This window comes from Miniopterus schreibersii (genome assembly GCF_964146895.1).
Source record: "Miniopterus schreibersii genome assembly, chromosome: 1".
Classification (NCBI taxonomy): domain Eukaryota; kingdom Metazoa; phylum Chordata; class Mammalia; order Chiroptera; family Miniopteridae; genus Miniopterus; species Miniopterus schreibersii.
The window spans coordinates 98,640,099-98,660,532 of record NC_138101.1 but is presented as its reverse complement, the minus strand read 5'-3'; positions in this window follow the sequence as shown (position 1 = coordinate 98,660,532).

Genomic DNA, 20,434 nt, shown 5'->3' with positions numbered 1-20,434 from the left:
GATGGTCACACTCACATATCTGGTGGTTAGCTGAGGTGCCTTGAACTTGTCCATGGGGTCTCTCTAGAAAACCGCTGGAGTGTCTCACACTAAGGTAAGCAGCATTTCACAAAAAATATTAAGTACATATTTATATATGTATTATATGTATATAAATACACATAAAGCTAATTCTAGTCACGACAAGGCAGCCTCAGTGTTTAGTAATTACTGGTAAAGGCATCTTTTTTCTTTTTTAATTTAGCCTTATGAAATAAAGTTTGCCTTGTTTTTGAACAAAAGTTCTTATCACAACATGGCTGTTTCAGGATTTCCGTATAATTTTTTGCCCCATCAGACCTACAGCAGACAAGTATAAGGAGAATATATATCCTGTTTGGGAGTTTAAAGAAATTACAAGGTTGAGTTGTGTGATTTCGTTTTTTTTTTCTTTCAATTTTTCAATTTTATTTTTGTTTAAAATATTACAGATGTCCCTTTTTCTCCCCAGTAACCCATTCCACCCCGTCCCAACCCCCTCCGAGTCCCTCTCCCCACCATTTTCCGTGTCCTTGGGTTGTGCATATCTGCATATAAATTCTTTGGTTACTCTCTCCCTCCACCCACCTGCCCTCCTCCATCCCTCTGACATTTGTCAGTCTCATCTATGCTTCCATGTCATTGAATCTGTTCTGTTAATCGGTTTATTAAGTCCTTTAGATTCCACCTATAAGCGAGATCACGTGATGTTTGTCTTTCTCTGCCTGGCTTATTTCACTTAGCATAATTTTCTCCAGGTCCATCCATACTGTCCCAAAGGGTATGAGATTCTTCGTTACAGCTGCATCGTATTCTATGGTGTAAATGTCCAACAGCTTTTTCATCCACTCATCTACTGACAGGCACTTCGGCTGTTTCTAGATCTTAGCTATTGTAAATTGCACTTCTGTAAACATCAGTGTACATATATTCTTTCTGATTAATATTTCAAAATTCTCAGGATACAATCCTAGGAGTGGAATCACTGGGTCAAAAGGCAGCTCCAATTTTAATTTTTTGAGGAACCTCCATACTGTTTCATAGTGCCTGCACCAGTCCACATTCCCACCAGCAGTGTACTAGGGCTCCCCTTTCTCCACACCCTCGCCAGAACATGTCATTTGTTGCTGTGTTGATGGCAGCCATTCTGATGGGTGTGAAGTGATACCTCATTGTGGTTTTAATTTGCATCTCTCTGATGATTAGGGATGTTGAGCATTTTCTCCTGTGTCACTTGGCCATCTGTATGTCCTCTTTGGAGAAGTGTCCATTCAGGTCCTTTGCCCATTTCTTAATTGGGTTGTTTGTCTTCATCTTGCTGAGTAATATCAGTTCTTTGTACACTTTGGAAATTAGCCCTTTATCAGATACATCCTTGGCAAGTATGTTTTCCCAGACAGTTGGGTTCCTTTGTATTTTGAGGCTGTTTTCTTTTGCTGTGCAAAAGTTTTTTAGTTTGATGTAGTCCCATATGTTTATTTTCTCTTTTGTTTCTCTTGCCCTAGGAGATGTATCAGTGAAAATTCCACTACATAGGATGTCTCTGACTTTACTGCCTATGTTTTCTTCTGTGATTTTTATGGTTTTGTGACTTACATTTAAGTCTTTTATCCATTTTGAATTTATTTTTGTGTGTGGTGAAAGTTGGTGGTCTAGTTTCATTTTTTTGCATGTATCTGTCCAATTTTCCCAGCACCACTTATTGAAGAGACTGTCTTCACTCCATTGGATACTCTTGCCTCCTTTGTCAAATATTAACTGACCATAATGGTGTGGGTCTATTTCTGGGGCCTCTGTTCTGTTCCATTGATCTATATACTGGTTGTTGTACCAATACGAAGCCGTTTTTATTACAATGGCTTTGTAATACAGTTTGAAATCCAGTAATGTGATCTCTCCCACTCTGTTCTTTTTTCTCAAGATGGCTGCAGCTATTCGGGGTCTTTTTTGGTTCCATATAAATTTTCAAAATGTTTGTTCTAGATCTGTGAAATATGCTGTTGGTATTTTAATAGGAATTGCATTGAATTTATAAATTTCTTTGGGTAGTGTGGACATTTTAATGATATTAATTCTTCCAATCCATGAACATGGTATATGCATCCACTTGTTTCAGTCTTCCTCTATTTCTCTTTTCAGTATCATGTAGTTTTCTGAGTACAGGTCTTTTACATCCTTGGTTAAGTTTATTCCTAGGTATCTTATTTTATTAGTTGCAATGGTAAATGCTATTTTTTTTTTTTTTTTTTAGTTTCTCTCTGAAAGTTCTTTGTTGGTGTATAAGAATGCCATTGATTTCCGGATGTTGATTTTGTATCAACTACCTTACCAAATTCGTTTATCAAATCTAGTAGTACTTTGATGGAGTCTTTAGGGTTTTCTATGTACAATATCATGTCATCTGCAAATAATGACAGTTTTACTTCCTCATTTCCAATTTGGATACCATTTATGTTTTCTTCCTGTCTGATGGCTATGGCTAGGACTTCCAGTACTATGTTGAATAAGAGAGGTGAAAGTGGACATCCCTGTCTTGTTCCTGTTTTTAAGGGAAATGGTTTTAGTTTTTGCCCACTGAGTATGATGTTGGCTGTAGGTCTGTCATATATGGCCTTTATTATATTGAGGTATGATCCTTCTTTTCCCATTTTGCTGAGAGTTTTTATCAGAAATGGGTGCTGGATTCTGTCGAATGCTTTTTCTGCATCTATTGATAGGATCATATGATTTTTGTCCTTCATTTTGTTTATGTGATGTATCACATTTATTGATTTGCGGATGTTGTAACAGCCTTATATCCCCGGAATAAATCCCAGTTGGTCATGATGTATGATCTTTTTAATGTATTGCTGGATCCGGTTTGCTAGTATTTTAGTGAGGATTTTAGCATCTATGTTCATCAGGGATATTGGTCTGTAATCTTCTTTCTTTGTAGTATCTTTATCAGGTTTGGGGATTAAGATGATGCTGGCATCATAAAAAGAGTTTGGGAGTTTTCCCTCCTCTTGGAATTTGTCCATTTCCTCCATGTTGTTCAATTTTTTGGCATACAGTTGCTCATAGTATTTTCTTACAATCCTTTCTATTTCTGTTGGTTCAGCTGTTATATCACCTCTTTCATTTCTGATTTTATTTATTTGGGTCTTCTGTCTTTGTTTCTTAATGAGTCTGGCTAAAAGTGCATCAATCTTATTTACTTTTTCAAAGAACCAGCTCTTGGTTTCATTGATTTTTGTATTTTTTTTTTTAGTTTCTATGTAATTAATTTCTGCTCTGATTTTTATTATTTCCATCCTTCTACTTCCTCGGGCTTTTCTTGCTGTTCTCGTTCTAGTTCTTATAGTTGTTGTGTTAGATGGTTCATTAAATCTTTTTCTTGTTTCTTGAGACAGGCCTGTAATGCTATGAATTTTCCTCTCAGGACTGCTTTCGCCGTGTCCCATAGATTTGGGGTTGTTATCTGTTCATTTTAGTTACTTTCCATGAAGTGTTTGATTTCCCCCTTGATCTCATTGGTAATCTATTCATTGTTTAATAATATGCTATTTAGCCTCCGTGTGTTTGAATATTTTTGAGTTTTTTTATAGTGGTTGATTTCTAGTTTCATGGCATTGTGATCCAAGAAGATGCTTGATATGATTTCAATCTTCTTATATTTGTAGAGATTTGCCTTGTGCTCTAACATGTGGTCTATTTTTGAGAATGTTCCATATGCAGTTGAGAAGAATGTGTATTCTGCTGCTTTGGGGTGAAATGTTCTATAAATATCAATTAAATCCATTAGGTGTAGTGAGTCATTTAAGGTCTGTGTTTCCCTGTTAATTTTTTGTCTTGATGATCTGTCCAGTGCTGACAGTGGGATGTTGAAATCCCCCACTATGATTGTGTTGCTGTCTATCTCCCCTTTAAAGTCCCCCAAGAAATTTTTATATATGTAGGTACTCCTATAGTGGGTGCATAAATGTTTATAAGGGTTGTTTTCTCTTGTTGGGTTGATCCCTTTAGTATTATGTAGTGACCATTTTTGTCTCTTGTTATGGTCTTTATTTTGAAGTCTATTTTGTCAGAAATAGGAATTGCTACTCCAGCTTTCTTTTCATTTTCATTTTCATGGAATATTTTACTACATCCCTTCACTTTTAGCCTGTGTAAGCCTTTTGCTCTCAGGTGGGTCTCTTGTAGACAGCATATATTTGGGTCTTATTTTCTTATCCATTCAGCTACCCTATGTCTTTTGATTGGACCATTTATTCCATTTACATTTAAGGTTACTATTGATATCAACTTATTTAATGCTATTTTTCTCCTTTCTGCTGATGTACCTTTCTCTCACTATTCCTTCTTTTTCTTAAAGCAGTCCTTTTAGCATTTCCTGCAATGCTGGTTTGGTGGTACTGAACTCCTTTAGCCTTTTTTTTTGTCTGGGAAGCTCTTTATTTCACCTTCAATTTTAGATGATAGCCTTGCTGGATAAAGCAATTTGGGTTGCATAGTTTTTCATTACTTGGAGAACTTCATGCCACTCCCTTCTGGCCTGAAGAGTTTCTGTTTAGAAATCAGCTGTCAGCCTATGGGGGTTCCCTTGTAGGTCACTGCTGGTCTCTCTCTTGCAGCCCTTAATATTTTCTCTTTGTCCTTGACATTTGCCATTTTAATTATGATGTATCTTGGAGTGGGTCTCTTTGCATCCCTCGTATGAAAACCTCTGTGCTTCCTGAACTTGTGTGGCTCTCTCCCTCGCCAGCCTGGGGAAGTATTCTATCATGATTTCCTCCACCAAGTTCTCTATCCCTTGCTCTCTTTCCTCCCCCTCTGGCACTCCTATAATGCGAATGTTGTTTTGTTTCAGGTTCCCCAAAGTTCCCTTCGACTGCCCTCATGCTTTTTAAGTGTTTTTTCTTTTTGCTTCTCTGATTGAGTGATTTTTTCTATCTTGTCTTCTAAATCACTTATTCTATCCTCTGCTTCATTGAGCCTTATTTTAATTCCTTCCAGTGTATTCTTGATATCAGATACAGCATTCTTTATTTTTGTCTGATTTTTATGTTATGTATCTCTTTTTTCATGTTTTCCCTAAAGTTTTTGAACTTATCCTCTATTGCCTTGTTTTTCTCTTTAAGTTCCTTGAACATCTTAATCATCAATACTCTGAACTCTGTTTGTGATAAGTTGCTTAACTCCATCTCATCACCAAAAACTTCTTCTGGTGATATTTCCTTTTCTTTAATTTGGGGGTTGTTTCTTTGTCTCCCTATTTTGGTAGGTCTTAGTGTTTGTATCTATATATTAGATATATTTGCTGTCTCCCAGTCTTGTGGGATGGGATTTTGTCTTGTGGGTCCAGTGGAGCCCAGAGGTGTGTTTTTCTTATACTTCTGAGCTCTTTTCTCTAGGCATGTCTCTCTTGTGGGTGCCCCTTTTGTGGTTTCTTTATGTCCTCCTGTTGTCATTGGGTATAGATTGTCATTGATCAGTCCTTGGGAGGACCCTCCTCTCAGGTTGGCTAACTGTGTCTCAGCCCCAAACTCATCGTGTAAGCTGTTGTACAGGTGCTGGCAAGGCAGGACAATACACAACTAAACTTCCAGAAAACAAGAGGTATCTTACAAAATACCTTGACAATCACAATAAAAACAACTCATGTGAAAATAGAACTGGGAGAATGAAGGAAGAACACACACACACACACACACACACACACACACACACACAAAAAAAAAAGCTTAAGAAAGAGACAAAGAAAAGTAATGCTTAGAGATAGATGTATATTGTTTTAATAGTGGTGGAAATTTAGAAAATAATAATAAACTAAAATGTAAAAAATAGAGAAGCTACTGGGAGATGACAGGAGCAGAGACAAGATTCTAAAAGGAGGGCCAGCAAAAAATTAAGGGAGAGAATAGGAATAGGATAATAGTTGAAAATGAGAAGACAAAAATACAACAAAGAGAATAAGAGAAACTAACAATCAAACAAAAAGACAGGAAGACAGAAGGGAGGATAACAAAAGAATGACAGAAAAATAGAAAAAGGAAAAAGAAAAAGAAAAAAAAAGATATGCCAATGGATGGAGAGGAGAGAGAAAGATATAGCCCAGGCAGGGAGGGGGTCTGGTAAGAGATTTGGTGGGAACTATAGAGGAAAGCAGTAAACTTGGTTATAACGATAAAGTCCCAGTGGTTAAGCAGGAATATCAAGAAAGTTTTGATAGTAGAAGCAAGGATAAAGCAAAACAAAGCAAATAAACAAAACAAAACTAAAAACAAGCTAAGCAAGACAAAATTCTTTTATAAAAAAGAGAAAAAAATTTAGTTAAAAATGTTTATAAAAAATTTTTTTAATTTATTATAAAATTTAAAAAAGAAGAAAAAACAAATAAATTTTCTCCCCTTTCTCTTCTTCCTAAGAAAAAAAGAAAACAAACACACAAATAAAAAACAAAAAACAAAACAAAACCAAAACAAAACAAAAAACAGAGGGGAAAATGACAATCAGGTGAGTTTCTTCTGGGAAGGTTATGTTGTCTGAGGCTCACTGTTTTGTGCGCTGATTTCAGTTCTCCTGAGAGGTCCTTGTGTATCACCCAATGTGAGGCACCATCTAGGTTTGGCTCTGGTGTCCTTAGGTAGATGGTTGATCTGAGGCTCTCTGTGGGCCACCTCCTCTTGTCAACTATTTTGCAATCTTGTATTTGCCTGGTCTTACTCCAGAGTCTTCTGTAGAGTATTTAGGGTGCAGGGTGGCTAGTGTAGCCCAGGGTATCAGTCCTCTTTCTTAGAGGTTTGCTGTCAGGCACTCACTCTCTAGGAGTTAGTCCCTGCTCTACAGCCAGCTCCTCAGTCCCTACCCTGTCCTCTGATTCTAGTTCCCCATGCACTGCCCTGTTGCCTTTTCTGTATGGGCCATTTCAGCAGCCTGGGCTCAGTGGGTTTAATTAAAAAACATTCTGGTGAGCCCTTTGCCAGCCCAGCCCCCAGCAGGGGTTTTCAGCATTTCCTCCAGTTCCCAAACAACAGTCTGTTAGAGTCTTATTCTTGTAATGTCCTCCTGTGAGCTGCTTTCCCTTCCCCCTCAGGACTGTGCCCTGGGGGTGTGTCTGGGGCCTCAGTGAGCTGGGCCCGCCCCTTTCCTATTGGGGGCAGTGCTCCCGGCTGCAGGAGAGGCCTGAGGGCTCTGCCCCTCCCTGCTCAGCTCTGGTTGGCTGGTCGAACCAGGCACGCCCCTCAATCTACTGCACAGATGCAAGTCGCAGCCTCTGCTGCTCTGTCCCCCAGTGCACGCATGGAAGGTGGGCGCCAGTTCTGCAATCAAACTCACAAAGGCACAAAGCAACACACAGGCAGAAAGTCCGCCCTGCAAGGTCCTGCCACCCATGCTCCAAGGCCCCCAGCAGGAGGGGAACCAAAATCAGCTCCCGGCAGCTCCCCACAGTGCTGGCCTCAGCAAAGCTGGGACAGCTTCACGGGCCACCATGGCGCCCCTCAGGGCTGGTCACAGATCCCAAACTCCGCACTGGGAGCTCAGGGAGGGAGGGCTCCTCCCCTCCCTCAGGCCACTCAGATTCAGTGCTTTGAGGCTCAACACAATGCCTTACAGGGAGGCAGAGAATCCCCATGTGTGGCTGCTCAGCACAGTCCTCTGGTCCCTCACCACTTGGGTGCAACAGACTTTGGGACAGCCTTTCCTATGGTCAGCACTCCGAGCGTTAGACACCGGTTGCAGCCGCCATTAGAGGCTTTGTTTCCTAGGAAGGCACCGAACCCTCCAGGACTCACCGCTTTCCTGGGTCCCTCTGCCCTCTGCGCGGGGTGCTCCTTCCCCTCTCCTCTGCTCCGGGTGTGGGTTCCCCGCTTTTGGAGGCTGTTACGCACTCCCGAGGGGAGGGAGCTTTGCAGCCTCCAAGTCTCAGGGCTCAGAGCCCAGCACAGGCTTCGGGGGACTCCCCCTTTCTATGCCCCCCTCTCTTACCGGACTCCGTGATGTTTCTTCAGTGCTCCCCACTCACACTCTGTCCACTCAGGTATGTTTCTCTGGTTTTTCCAAGCTGGCTATGTAGGACTTTAGGAGTAAATCAAATTTGTGGCTGAGAGCGGGGGAGCTCTGCTGCTTCTCACAGTGCTGCCATCTTCCCTCCTCTCGAGTTGTGTGATTTCTTGTTCCACAAATGTCCCTAAGTTTCCTGTGTGAGTTCAGGCATTAACTTAATTTTAGTAATGAGCATAAAGCAAGCATGAAACTTTTGCCTCAGAACACACAGCCAAGTGTCAAGCTCCATTCTTGTTTTGACTTCTTGCTCCTCTCCTCAATGTAAGAAAAACATTTTCCTTGGATCATTTTAAATATTATATGAAATAATCAAGGTGTGTAACATCCTTGAACACATTTTATTATATGTATAGAGTAATATATATATAAGGGATTTTTACTGTGTAATAATAACATACTCTATTAGCATAAATTGCTGAATGCCCAGATTTTGACATGAGTTTTTGAATGAACAGCATGTGTTGGTTTACCAATGCCTTCCATGGGTATTTGATTTCTGCATCACTTGGTTTGCTGAATTTCACACTTTATTGATGTGTGCCTGAGTGCTTACCCTGTAGACCTGACCGCTAGCCAAGATAATCTATTTTACCTGCTAACTTTCCGGAAATTCCATTAAGTTAAACACACTTTCCTTCCCTTTCCACTCCTACCAGATGACATGTCTATCATTGTTGACCTATGGTGAAAGGATTATAATGACTATGACAATCAGGGGAGTAGACTGTGCTGCTCTACTACTTATCCAATATATCTATTTTTGGTGAATAGGTTTAATTCCACAAATATTATCTCTAAACAGCAAATTCTATCAGACACATGAATTCCTATCCTAACATCATGTACATTGTCACCTTGTTTGGATTCAGTTAAAATCTATAACCTAGCAAATGATTCTATAACCTTCTGATATAGTAGACTGTCATATACATGAATTGAGTAGGAGCAGTAGGCCAGGTACTGAAGGCCACCAGGGAGGAAAGCACTGGGTACCTAACAATGGGTAAAACTAGACTGGGACCTCACCTTAAGGGTGACCTTTCCTACCCTCACATATCACTGGTCATGCAGTTTAGATCCTCTGACCTTTCATATCATTGTTCTTGCAGTTGGGACCCTCCCCTGACTTTTCCTCCCATGGCATAGTGCCAGTCATGTGACAGACCTCCTTAGAGGAGGAACAAGGTGGCTGAAAAATAGTCTCATATGACTTCCATACAAGCCCTTGAAGGATCACTCCCTTAAGCATTAAGCCCTCAGGACTGAGTTTCTGGCCTCATCAAGTAATCTTAAGAACAAAACTTTGGATCTGCTGACCACAGAGTCTGAGTTTGGGTCAAACTAGAGATGACATTTAGGCCTCAGTTGTGTTTCAGCTCCAGGCCCAGAAAAGCAGCAAAATCAGACAGAACTAGACCATGGCTGGCATCAGGACCAGCTGTGATCTCTAATGAACCCCTCCTCTAGCACTAACCAATCAGTAGAGACTACAAACCTGAAAGGAGATAGCTGGAAAAGTTGATGAATAGTCTATTGAGATCCTCCCCTGGGACCTCCTCTAAAATCTCTGCTTTTAGAAAGGGGATAAAAACCCTTAGGATGGAGGACCCAGCTAGCACTCTTTCTCTCTCTTGAGCATGCCCACACCCTCCCCAAACCCCTTCTTTCCCCAGGTGCAATCTCTCTCTCTTTCTCTTTCCTAAGCTCCAAGGGCCCTACTTTTGCCTCTGTAACTGCTTTCCTGAGCCCACACTGCCCAGTTGGCTCACCTTTTTTACCTCTGTGTTTTTCTAAATAAACTTTCTCTTATAATTTGAGTTCCTTGAGTCTGAATCCTTTCTTTGCCAAACTCAAGTACTGAGGTTGCTGAACCGAGGTCCGGTAACATTCTGGTGCTATTTTGTCATTACCATTGCAACTGCTGACTGCTAATGGCTTACAGCTGCCCCTTTTTCAAAGATCTCTTTGAGCTAAATACGCTTTCTCACATCCCTACCTCAGTAGCCCATGGCCAGTGACTAACTGGGCTGAGGAACAAAAGTTTTGCTTCAAATTGAAACTAATTTTGCTGTGCACAGAGCCCAGTGTAGGACCTAGCTAAAGCTAGACTCCAGCTAAACCTGTGTCCTTGCTTATTAGTTTTTTCCCCCTGCCCTATGCCTTCTACCATATTTTTAAAGGCATACTACACTTTTTACTTGGCAGGACTTGCTTCCTCAAAAAGTTAGACTTTGTAAAAGGTGTTTAGAATTTCTACAGTTTTCATATTTTCTTATTTTATTGGCTATATATTTTTAAAATTCACAGAAATTATATGGATCAGATTTTTCTCAGTATAATTTGTATTAAAGAAGAAAATTTTTATATTAAGGAAATATTCAAAATAATATCTATTCTGGTATTTTTACAGAGGAAATCTTTCAGAGGAGAGAGATGAAGAAGCCAGAAACTCAAATAACTTAAACACCCATGGTAAGAAATCTAGCCATTTATAAATCATTCATAATTATCAATATAAAGGACCTAAATGGGTTTTAGTTACTAAAATCAAATTTATTTAACAGTTTTGTATTATTTTGCAAATACCATTACCAAGATAAAACAAATGACTTATATCATGAATAGTCACACAGTCTTACATAAGAAAGGTGAACAGATGTAAATGCAAGTGGATAGCTGAGAATTAAAAGCAAATTCACCAATTCACCACATTGGAATTTCTGCCTAACAACCTTAAACTAGTTATATAAATGTCCTGGGAACAGAAGGTGGATCAAATTTGAGGAAAAAAGCCAGAGTGACATTTGCATTGTTTTTGAGAGAATTTGTTTTCCTCACAGGGCTCACTCAGGAGTAAAATGTTTCCTTTTAAACATCAAGGTTTTTGAAGGAAAAGAAAATATCTTGTACAGGATGACTGGAAACAAAATAAAATACCTTTACAGGGAGCAGGGTTACATACAGCAGGAGCAGGTGACAGTAAAATGGAAAAGCAAGAGGTAAAAGGGAATATTTCTTTTTAATATATCTTTATTGATTTCAGAGAGAGGAAGGGAGAGGGAGACAGAGAGGAAGAAACATCAATGGTGAGAGTCATTGATCAGCTGCCTCCTGCACACCCTTGACTGGGAATGGAGCTTGCAACCCGGGCATGTGCCCTGATGGGGAATGGAACCGCAATCTTCTGGATTCTAGGTAGATGCTCAACCACTGAGCCACCCCCGGCCAGGCAAAAGTGAATCTTAAATTGTGTAGGAGAAAAACAAAGCAACGTGAAAGAGAGATTACGCAGAAGAAATAGAAATTAGGAAAAAATTAAATCTGAAAGACAGCATTGGAAGTACAAGAAATCCTTAGAAATAGTCATGATAATCAGACAGTGAAATGTCTGGAAACAGCATTTAAGCCCTCTGAAACAGCCAAGAGGAAAGATTCAAGATAAATCAAGACAGTTCTTGAGGGAATGTACTGTATTCCCAGTGGGCAGCATTTGGAGACCAAAATTTAACTTGCCCCTGAGTACTTCTGTGATTGGATTTGGAATATTTGCAGTGACAAATAATCTAGAAAAAAATATTGATTGGCATAATGCTGCAAATGGAAAGATCTAGGAAAATAAAATATGACCATAACAACTAGGGCTTAAATTCCAGCTTCGTCTCTTAATAGCAATGTGACCCTGGGCAAATTATTTCAAATTCATGCACCTTAATTTCCTTAGCTGTGAAATGACATTTTAACTGTCTCATTCTGTTGTGAATAAAATTATTAAGTCTAATAAATTATAATAATTAGAAATGTCCTATGTGGGCACTGCTTGGAGGAAAAAAAAAACTTATTCTTGCTGGATTATAATATTCCTTTAAACCAGTACTATGGTGTCCATCACTGTAGATCTAGTCTTCCCTCTTGTTTTTTAAAATTAAGGAAGTTTAAATATAAATGATGGAACTAACTGAATCTAAAATCATTAACACCATTAGAGTATTTAATTTGTAGAACAATAATTTTATTATAGAATTTAAAAGAGATTTTAGAACTACTAGATGAGAAACTACATAAGCCTTTATTCCTTTTATAATTTAGTCTATAATATAGCAATTTGCAGTTTTATTTTCTCTGTTTTATGCAGTATTTTTAAAATACAAGTGAGCAAAAAAAAACCCATTAAATAATTGCATAATTAATCTTTGAAGGTTCTAGTTCCACTTTCCACTCTAAGACTTTCAGAATTGTCACACCTTAAAATACTTAGGAAAAGACATGTTTTTCAAAATTTATGAACCAGAAATTAACCTTTTAAAAAGTTCTTATAAAAATTTCTTAAAGATTCTCTTTTATTTTTCATCACTAAAGGATAATCAAACAGCTCAGCTATTTTCATCCAAGAGAAGATACTTTTTTGTTTCTTTATTCACAACCCACTTTCCAGGACTTCCAGTTGAGAAAATAAGAAACATTAACTTTAGAACAGCTTCCATTGTGTTTTTTTTAATATGTTCTTATTGATTTCAGAGAAAGGAAGGGAGAGGGAGAGAGGTAGAAACATCAATGATGAGAGTCATTGACATGTTGCTTCCTTTATGCCCCCAAATGGGGATAGAGCCTGCAACTCTGGCATGTGCCTTGACTGGGAATTGAATCATGGTTCACAGGTCGATATTCAACCTCTGAGCCACATTGGCCAGGCACAACTTCCATACTTTTTATTCATTCACAATTAAATTGGTATTTTGGGAAAGGCACATGTGCAGATTATCAAACATGATCAAATCAATATTTTTGGACTGTAACTGGGTAAACTTCAGGGTAAATTAGACTAGTATGAAATGAGTAAAAAGAGACCAGAAAAGTGATGACACAGGAGGGAGACTGACTAAACTGAGATCATTAAAAGCATAAGCGACGTATCAGATTTGTATTTCCCTGTATACACTCAATATCACAATTATTGCATTAATGTAATTAAAAACTGGATTAGAATTACTTGAGTAGGATTTCAAATAATATAGAGGATACAAGAAATGGTTGAATGCTTGCCAGCATCATCTAAAAAATGGCTTGTTATAGAGACTCATCAAATGGGAATGACAGAACTGACTATGAAAGTTCAGGAGCATATGGCTAGGAGAATCAAGTGAATTAAGAAACTGAAGTGAAAAAAAAAAAAAAAAAAGGTAGAAGTAGGGGAAAGTCTGGGATAAAGAATGAACTATTTTTACATTTTGAATTTGAAGCACCATCAAGATATTGGACAAAAGTGTCCAGCATGGAGTTGGAAAAAGATTAAGACTACAGAAATGTCCTTATAAAGCTAACTTATCTACAGCTATTAGCTTGAACTTCTTTAATATGATTCAAAGCTCTTCTTTTTAAATGTATCTTTATTGTTGAAAGTATTACAGGTATCCTCCTTTTTATTCCCATTGATCCCCTCCATCCCACATCTCCCCCCAAGGCCTTCACCACAGTGTATCCAAGGGTTAGGCATATATGATTAATCTCTCCCCACCCACTTCCCCACCTGCACCTTCCCACTGAGATTCATCAGTCTGTCCCATGCTTTTATGTCTCTTGATCTATTTTGTCCCTCAGTCTATTTTGTTTATTAGATTCCACATATGAGTGAGATCATGTAAAACTGAATCAGGAAGAATCAGAGAACCCGGATTGGCTAATAACAACTGATGAAATCAAAGCAGCAATAAATAAATAAAAACTCCCAGCAAACAAAAGCCCTGTTCCAGACAGCTTCACAAGGGGAGCTTTCTAATTCTTTAAATTGTAGGATTAGATAGTTTACTAAAAATTTTTCTTGTTTTTTGAGGTAGGCTTATAGTACTATGAACTTCCCTCTTAGGACTGCTTTCTCTGTGTCCCATAGATTTTGGGCTGTTGTGTGTTTATTTTTGTTTGTTTCCAGGAAGTTTTTGATTTCTTTCTTGATCTTATTAGCAACTCATTCATTGTTTAATAACATGCTGTTTAGCCTCCATGTATTTGGATGTTTTTGAGTGTTTTTACTGTAGTTGATTTCTAATTTTATGCCATTGTGATCTGAGATGCTTGATATGATTTTAATCTTCTTGAACTTGTAGAGGCTTGTTTTGTGTCCTAACATTCTCCGTCTTTGAGAATGTCCCACGTGCACATGAGAAGTATGTATATTCTGCAGCTTTGGAGTAAAATGTCCCTGTAAATGTCAATTAAATCCATCTAATCTAGTGTCTCATTTAGAGTTACTGTTTCCTTGTTGATTTTCTGTCTGGAAGATCTATCCAGTGAAGCTAGTACAGACAAAAAATGGCTAAAGTAGTTTATCAACAATAAGCCATCATTGCAAGAAATGTTAAAGGGACTGCTGTAATAAGTAGAAATATATATATATATATATATATACATATACATATATATATGTATATATATGCATAGAGAATTAAAATGGCAATAGATAAGCACCTATAAATAATAACCTTAAATGTAAATTGACTAAATGCTCCAGTCAAAAGACATAGGATAGCCCTAGCCTGTCTGGCTCAGTGGTTGGAGTGTCATCTTGTGGACTGAAGGGTTCTGGGTTTGATCCTGGCCAAGAGCATATACCAGGGTTGCAGGCTCAATCCCTGGCCCTGGTTGGGAGGCAACAAATTGATGTGTTGTTTTCACATCAATATTTCTCTCTCTCCTCCCTTCCACTCTGTCTGAAAGAGCAATGGGAAAATATCCTCTGGTGAAGATTAAAAAAAAAAAAAAAGACATAGGGTGGCTGAATGGATAAGAAAACATGACCCAAACGTGCTATGTACAAGATACCCTCCTCAGAACAAAAGACTCACACAGGCTGAGAGTGAAGGGATGGAAAAAAACTTTCCATGGAAATGGAAATGAAAAAAAAAAAAAAAAGAAAGTTGGGGTAGCAATATTCATATCTGACAAAATAGACTTCAAAATGAAGACTGTAACAAGGTTACAAAATTAACACTCTGAAAGCAATGGCATTTTTATACACCAGCAATGAATTCTCAGAAAGAGAAACTAAAAACACTGTCCATTTACCACTGCAACAACAACAAAATAAGATACCTGGGAATAAACTTAACAGAGGAGGTAAAAGACCTGTACTTGGAAAACTATAGTACATGGCAAAAGGAAATAAGGAAAAATACAAACAAGTGGAAGCATATACTGTGTTCATGGATTAGAAGAATTAACATCATTAAAATGTACATACTACCCAAAGCAATCTATAGATTCCATGCAACCCCTATTAAAATACCAATGGTATATTCACAGAACTAAAACAAATATTCCAAAAATTTATATGGAACCAAAAGGACTCTGAATAGCCACAGCAATCGAGAAAGAAGAACAAAGTAGGAGGGATCATGACACCAGATATCAAACTATACTAAAAAGCCAGTGTAATCAATATAGCATGGTACTGGCACAAGAACAGGCATATGGACAAACAGAATAGAACAAAGACCCAGAAATCAACCCACACATATATGGTTAAGAACATACAATGGAGAAAAGATAGTCTGTTCAGTAAATGGTGTTGAGAAAATTGGACAGGTACATAAAAAAAAATGAAACTAGAACACCAACTTACACCATATACAAGAATAAACTCAAAATGGATAAAAGATTTAAATATAAGTTGTAAAACCATAAAAAACTTAGAAAAAACATAGGCAAGAAATCTTGGACATCTCACATAGCAGTATTTTTGCAGATATATATCCTAGGGCAAGGGAAACAAAGAAAAAAATTAACAAATGGGACTACATCAAACTAAAAAGCTTCTGCACTGCAAAAGAAACCATCAACAAAATGAAAAAGGAGCCCACTGTATGGGAGAACATATTTGCCAATAATACATCTGATAAGGGCTTAATTTTCAAAGAATACAAAGAACTCATGCAACTCAACACCATGAAGACAAACATTCCAATTAAAAAATGGGCAAAGGATCTGGATAGACATTTCTCCAAAGAGGACATACAGATGGCCAATGGACATGAAAAAATGCAAATGAAAATGGCAATGAGTTATCACCTTACCCCTGCCAGAATGGCTACCATCAATAAATCAACAAACAAGTGCTGTAGAGGATTGGAGAAAGAGGAACCCTAGTACACTGCTGGTGGGAATGCAGACTGGTGCAGCCACTCTGGCAAAGAGTATGGAGGTTCCTCAAAAAATGAAGAATGGAACTGCCTTTTGACCCAGCGACCTCACTTCTGGGAATATATCCCAAGACTCCCGAAACACCAATCAGAAAGAATATAAACACCCCTATGTTCATAGCAGTGTTATTTACAATAGCTGAGATTTGGAAGCAGCTCAAGTACCCATTAGTACTAGATGAGTAGATAAAAAAGTACACAATGGAACTCTATGTGGCTATAAAAAAGAAAGAGCTCTTATCCTTCGAGGCAGCATGGATAGACCTGGAGACTATTGTGCTAAGCAAAATAAATCAGTTAGAGAAAAACAAATATCATATGATCTCATTTATACGTGGAATCTAATGAACACAATAAATAGATGAATAAATAGGTACAGAGGTATGGATGCATGGAACAAAATAACAGATCTCAGTGGTGGAGTGGAGTGGGAGAGGACAGGAAGAGATGAACTAAAGAACATATATGCATATATGCACAACACAGGGACAGAGACAATAGTGTGTGGAATGCCCTTGGAACATTGCTTTGGCCATTTAGATTCTTTCCTAGTTCCATACATATTTTAGCATTGTTGGATCTATTTCTGTGAAAATTGCCATTGGAATTGTGATAGGGATTGCATTGAATCTGTATATTTCTTTAGGTAGTATGGACATTTTAACAATATTCTTTCTTCCCTTATATTTGTTTCTCCTTCAATATCTTTTATTAATGTCTTAAAGTTTCTAGTGTGTAGATCTTGTATTTCCTTAGTTAAATTTTTCCCAGGTATTTTAAAGCAATTTTAAATGCATTGTTTTCTCTTTTTTAAAAATTTATCTTTATTGTTGAAAGTATTACAAATGTCTCCCTTTTTCCCCCCTATGCCCCTCCCCGCCCAGGTCTTCACCACACTATTGTCTGTGTCCATCGGTTATGCATACATGTATATAAATTCTTTGTTAATATCTCCCCACCCACCGTCCTACCCTGGCTTTCCCTCTGAGAGTCATCAGTCTGTTCCATAATTTCTCTTTCTGATAGTTTGCTATCAGTGTATAGAAATGTAATTGATTTCTGTATATTAATTTCATGCCCTGAAACTTTACAAAATTCATTTATTAGTCCTAACAGGTTGTGTGTGTGTGTGTGTATGTGTAAAATCTTTAAGGTTTTCTATATATAATACCATGTCATCTGTAAATAGAGGCAGTTTTACTTCTTTCTTTCCAATTTGAATACTATTTAGTTATTTAATTAATTAATTTATTTATTCAATAACTTTTTGCCTAATTGCTCTGGTTAGGTTTCCAGCACTATGCTGCATAACAGCAAGAGAGTGGGTATTCTTCTCTTGTTCCTGATCTCAGAGAAAAACTTTCAGCTTTTTACTGTTGATTATAATTTTTAATTGTAAATGAACAATTTAATTTTTTTAAATATTCTAACCCTAGTGAAAATTATTACCATGTAAAGTTCAAAATTAATTCTACTGTATATTCTTTTTAATAACTTTTGAGAACTTCAAAGTTCCACTTTTCCCAAGTTTCTGACACTTCTCACCTCAATCAATGACCCTTATTAGTTAAGATAAATTGTAGCAGCAATATTCTTCTCATGACTTTCCTATTTTCTAAGATAACTCTTCTCAGAAAGATGTGTGATTTTGATTTCCTTTTTGCTGAGTGTAAACAATAGACATAGACTGTGCAGTGTGGCATACTGTTTACGACCATTGCCTTGGGGCCAGGCTGCCTGGTTTCAAACTTAGATTTCACCATTGTTGACTAGAACTTATTTAACTTTCCTAAGCCTCAATTTTTCATCTGTACCTGAATACAAGACCTCCATAAGGTTTTGTTCCGTATATCTTATGTTTGCCCACTAGATTCCCCGCTCCACTTATCCCTAGTCTGCTCTGTGCTCAGGGAAGGCTACTCATATCAACCAAATCATTGAGCACTTTTTCTCTCACTTCACATTCTACCAGAGATGAAGATGGTGGGATGTGAGATAGTATTGATTCTCCTCTCTTCTTGCCAGGTTACTGTAGATTGGCTACTTCCACCTATCAAAGACCACAGATTCTAGCTGGGAACACACTCTATATAATTACATGCATTAGGCCCCAGTAACTCCATTTGCCCCTCAGGCTTAGGGCTGGTAAAGACAAGCCCCACTATACCAGCCGTATGTTATCAATACCCCTCCTAGAGATACAATTAACTCTCCTCATATTAATTGTTTTCAATATGCCATTTTTTTCCTGTTGGCACCCAGAGAGTAAGCTATTGAATGAATTAAATGAGGTAATATATGCCAGGTGCCTGGAACAGAGTAAGTTCTACAAAAAGTGTTAGCTATTATTAATATTACTGGATATTTGAAGTGCTTCTATGACATAATTCCAGCTGTCATTTATATAGAACTGATAACTTTTAAGTGTTTAATATAAAAATAAAGTTAATTTAATACCATAACCTTATAAGATAGCTTCTATTCTTATGCTCTACTAAAGAAGAAACCTGAGGAACAGTTGACTCTTGAACAACATGGAATTTGGGCTCCATCCCCTAGACAGCCAAAGTCAAGAATTTGCATATAACTTAGATGGCCCCTTCACATATGCAGATTCTAAACTGCAAATAAAAAATACACTTGGCCCTTAACTGTGTTTGACTGCATGTGACCACCACCTTTGTGTGAATTTTGTACTAAATAACTTGCCAAAGAGCATACCTCCAGTAAATGGCAGAACCAGAATTAAACCTGTCAATCAAGCTCCAAGGTATCTGATCTTGACACTGCCTATATTGTTTCATCAGTGTCCTCTAGTGAGCCAGTCATTCTGCCAAGATCCACCAAGTGCCAGTTAGTGCAAGTCCCTCCCCTTCTCTGTCAGAATCAGATTGCCAGTGGTCAAGACCCACAGATTCTCCTGCAACCCCTTTGGGGCAAGACCAAAGTGGGGGCTCCCAAGAAGCAACCTGTGACAATGAGGGAGCTGGACTTCCAGTCTGGGCTCTGTTTTTCCACTACAGGAACCGTTAAGCATAAGGGAGATTTCTTGGCACGGTGCTGCCACCAGCCTGAGAAAGGGGCTATGAGGTCAGTGTGCAACCACTTCTTTTACCTTTCTAAGGTGGTTTATCTTATCTCTGTTATGCAGGGAGGTGCTTCTGCCTCATCCCTTGTGTTCAAGGATTCTCCCGGTGGTGGCTTCTCCATGAATAATTGTTAGTTGTTCTTGTGAAGGAGAGTCAATTCAAGAGCGGCTTTTACCACCTGCCATCTTGACACCACTTCGCTCTGATCCAGTCATTCTGAAGACTATTTTCACTCTGAAATGTCTTTCATATTATCATTCTGTTTCCTATGTTCCTCCTCATTTATCTACACACACACACACCCACACACATAAATAAATGAATAAATAAATAAATATCAATAAATACATCCTATCTTGTTTCCATCAGTCTTCATAGTTTATTTTTTTGCTGATACAAAATTTCTTGACCAAATACTAGGTTATTTTGCCTCCTAAAAAGTTAGTTGACATGAATGCACACATGCATGCATAATGCACCAAAAAACAGCAACAATATTAAGAATTTAAATTCTCATGTTTTAGTGATAGAGCTTGAACATGAATTTTAAAAAAGTTATATAACCTGAAATGATGCTAATACAGAGAAATTAGATAATTATTCAGTTAATTCAAACATTTCAGAGAAGAGTATCAGAAATAAATCTTCAAATACAAAACACTTCTTTACATTTGGAAATATAAAATATAACATGATTTTAGAGATAACTTCAAAGCAATTCTAATACCTTACTGTTTTGAAATAAAGAATATCATTTATTTTTATTGAACTTAGTTTAAATAAGATATAATTATCAAGTAATAACATATTTGAGTACATACTCAGCATGTTATTAATTGTATAGTATATTTTTTGTTTCCTATATTGAATTACGCTATATTAATCTTTTCTAACAATATGTTTTTTATGTTTTTCTCTGAAAGGGAAAACTTGACATTTTATGTCAGAAGAAATACTTGCTCTTATGAAATAACACTTTACTCAAAATATAATTAATAGTATTTATTTTAATTTAGCATATGGTATATATGATTATAATCTTCAATAAAAATAGATGCATTTTAAATGCCTATTATATGCCAGATATTTTGC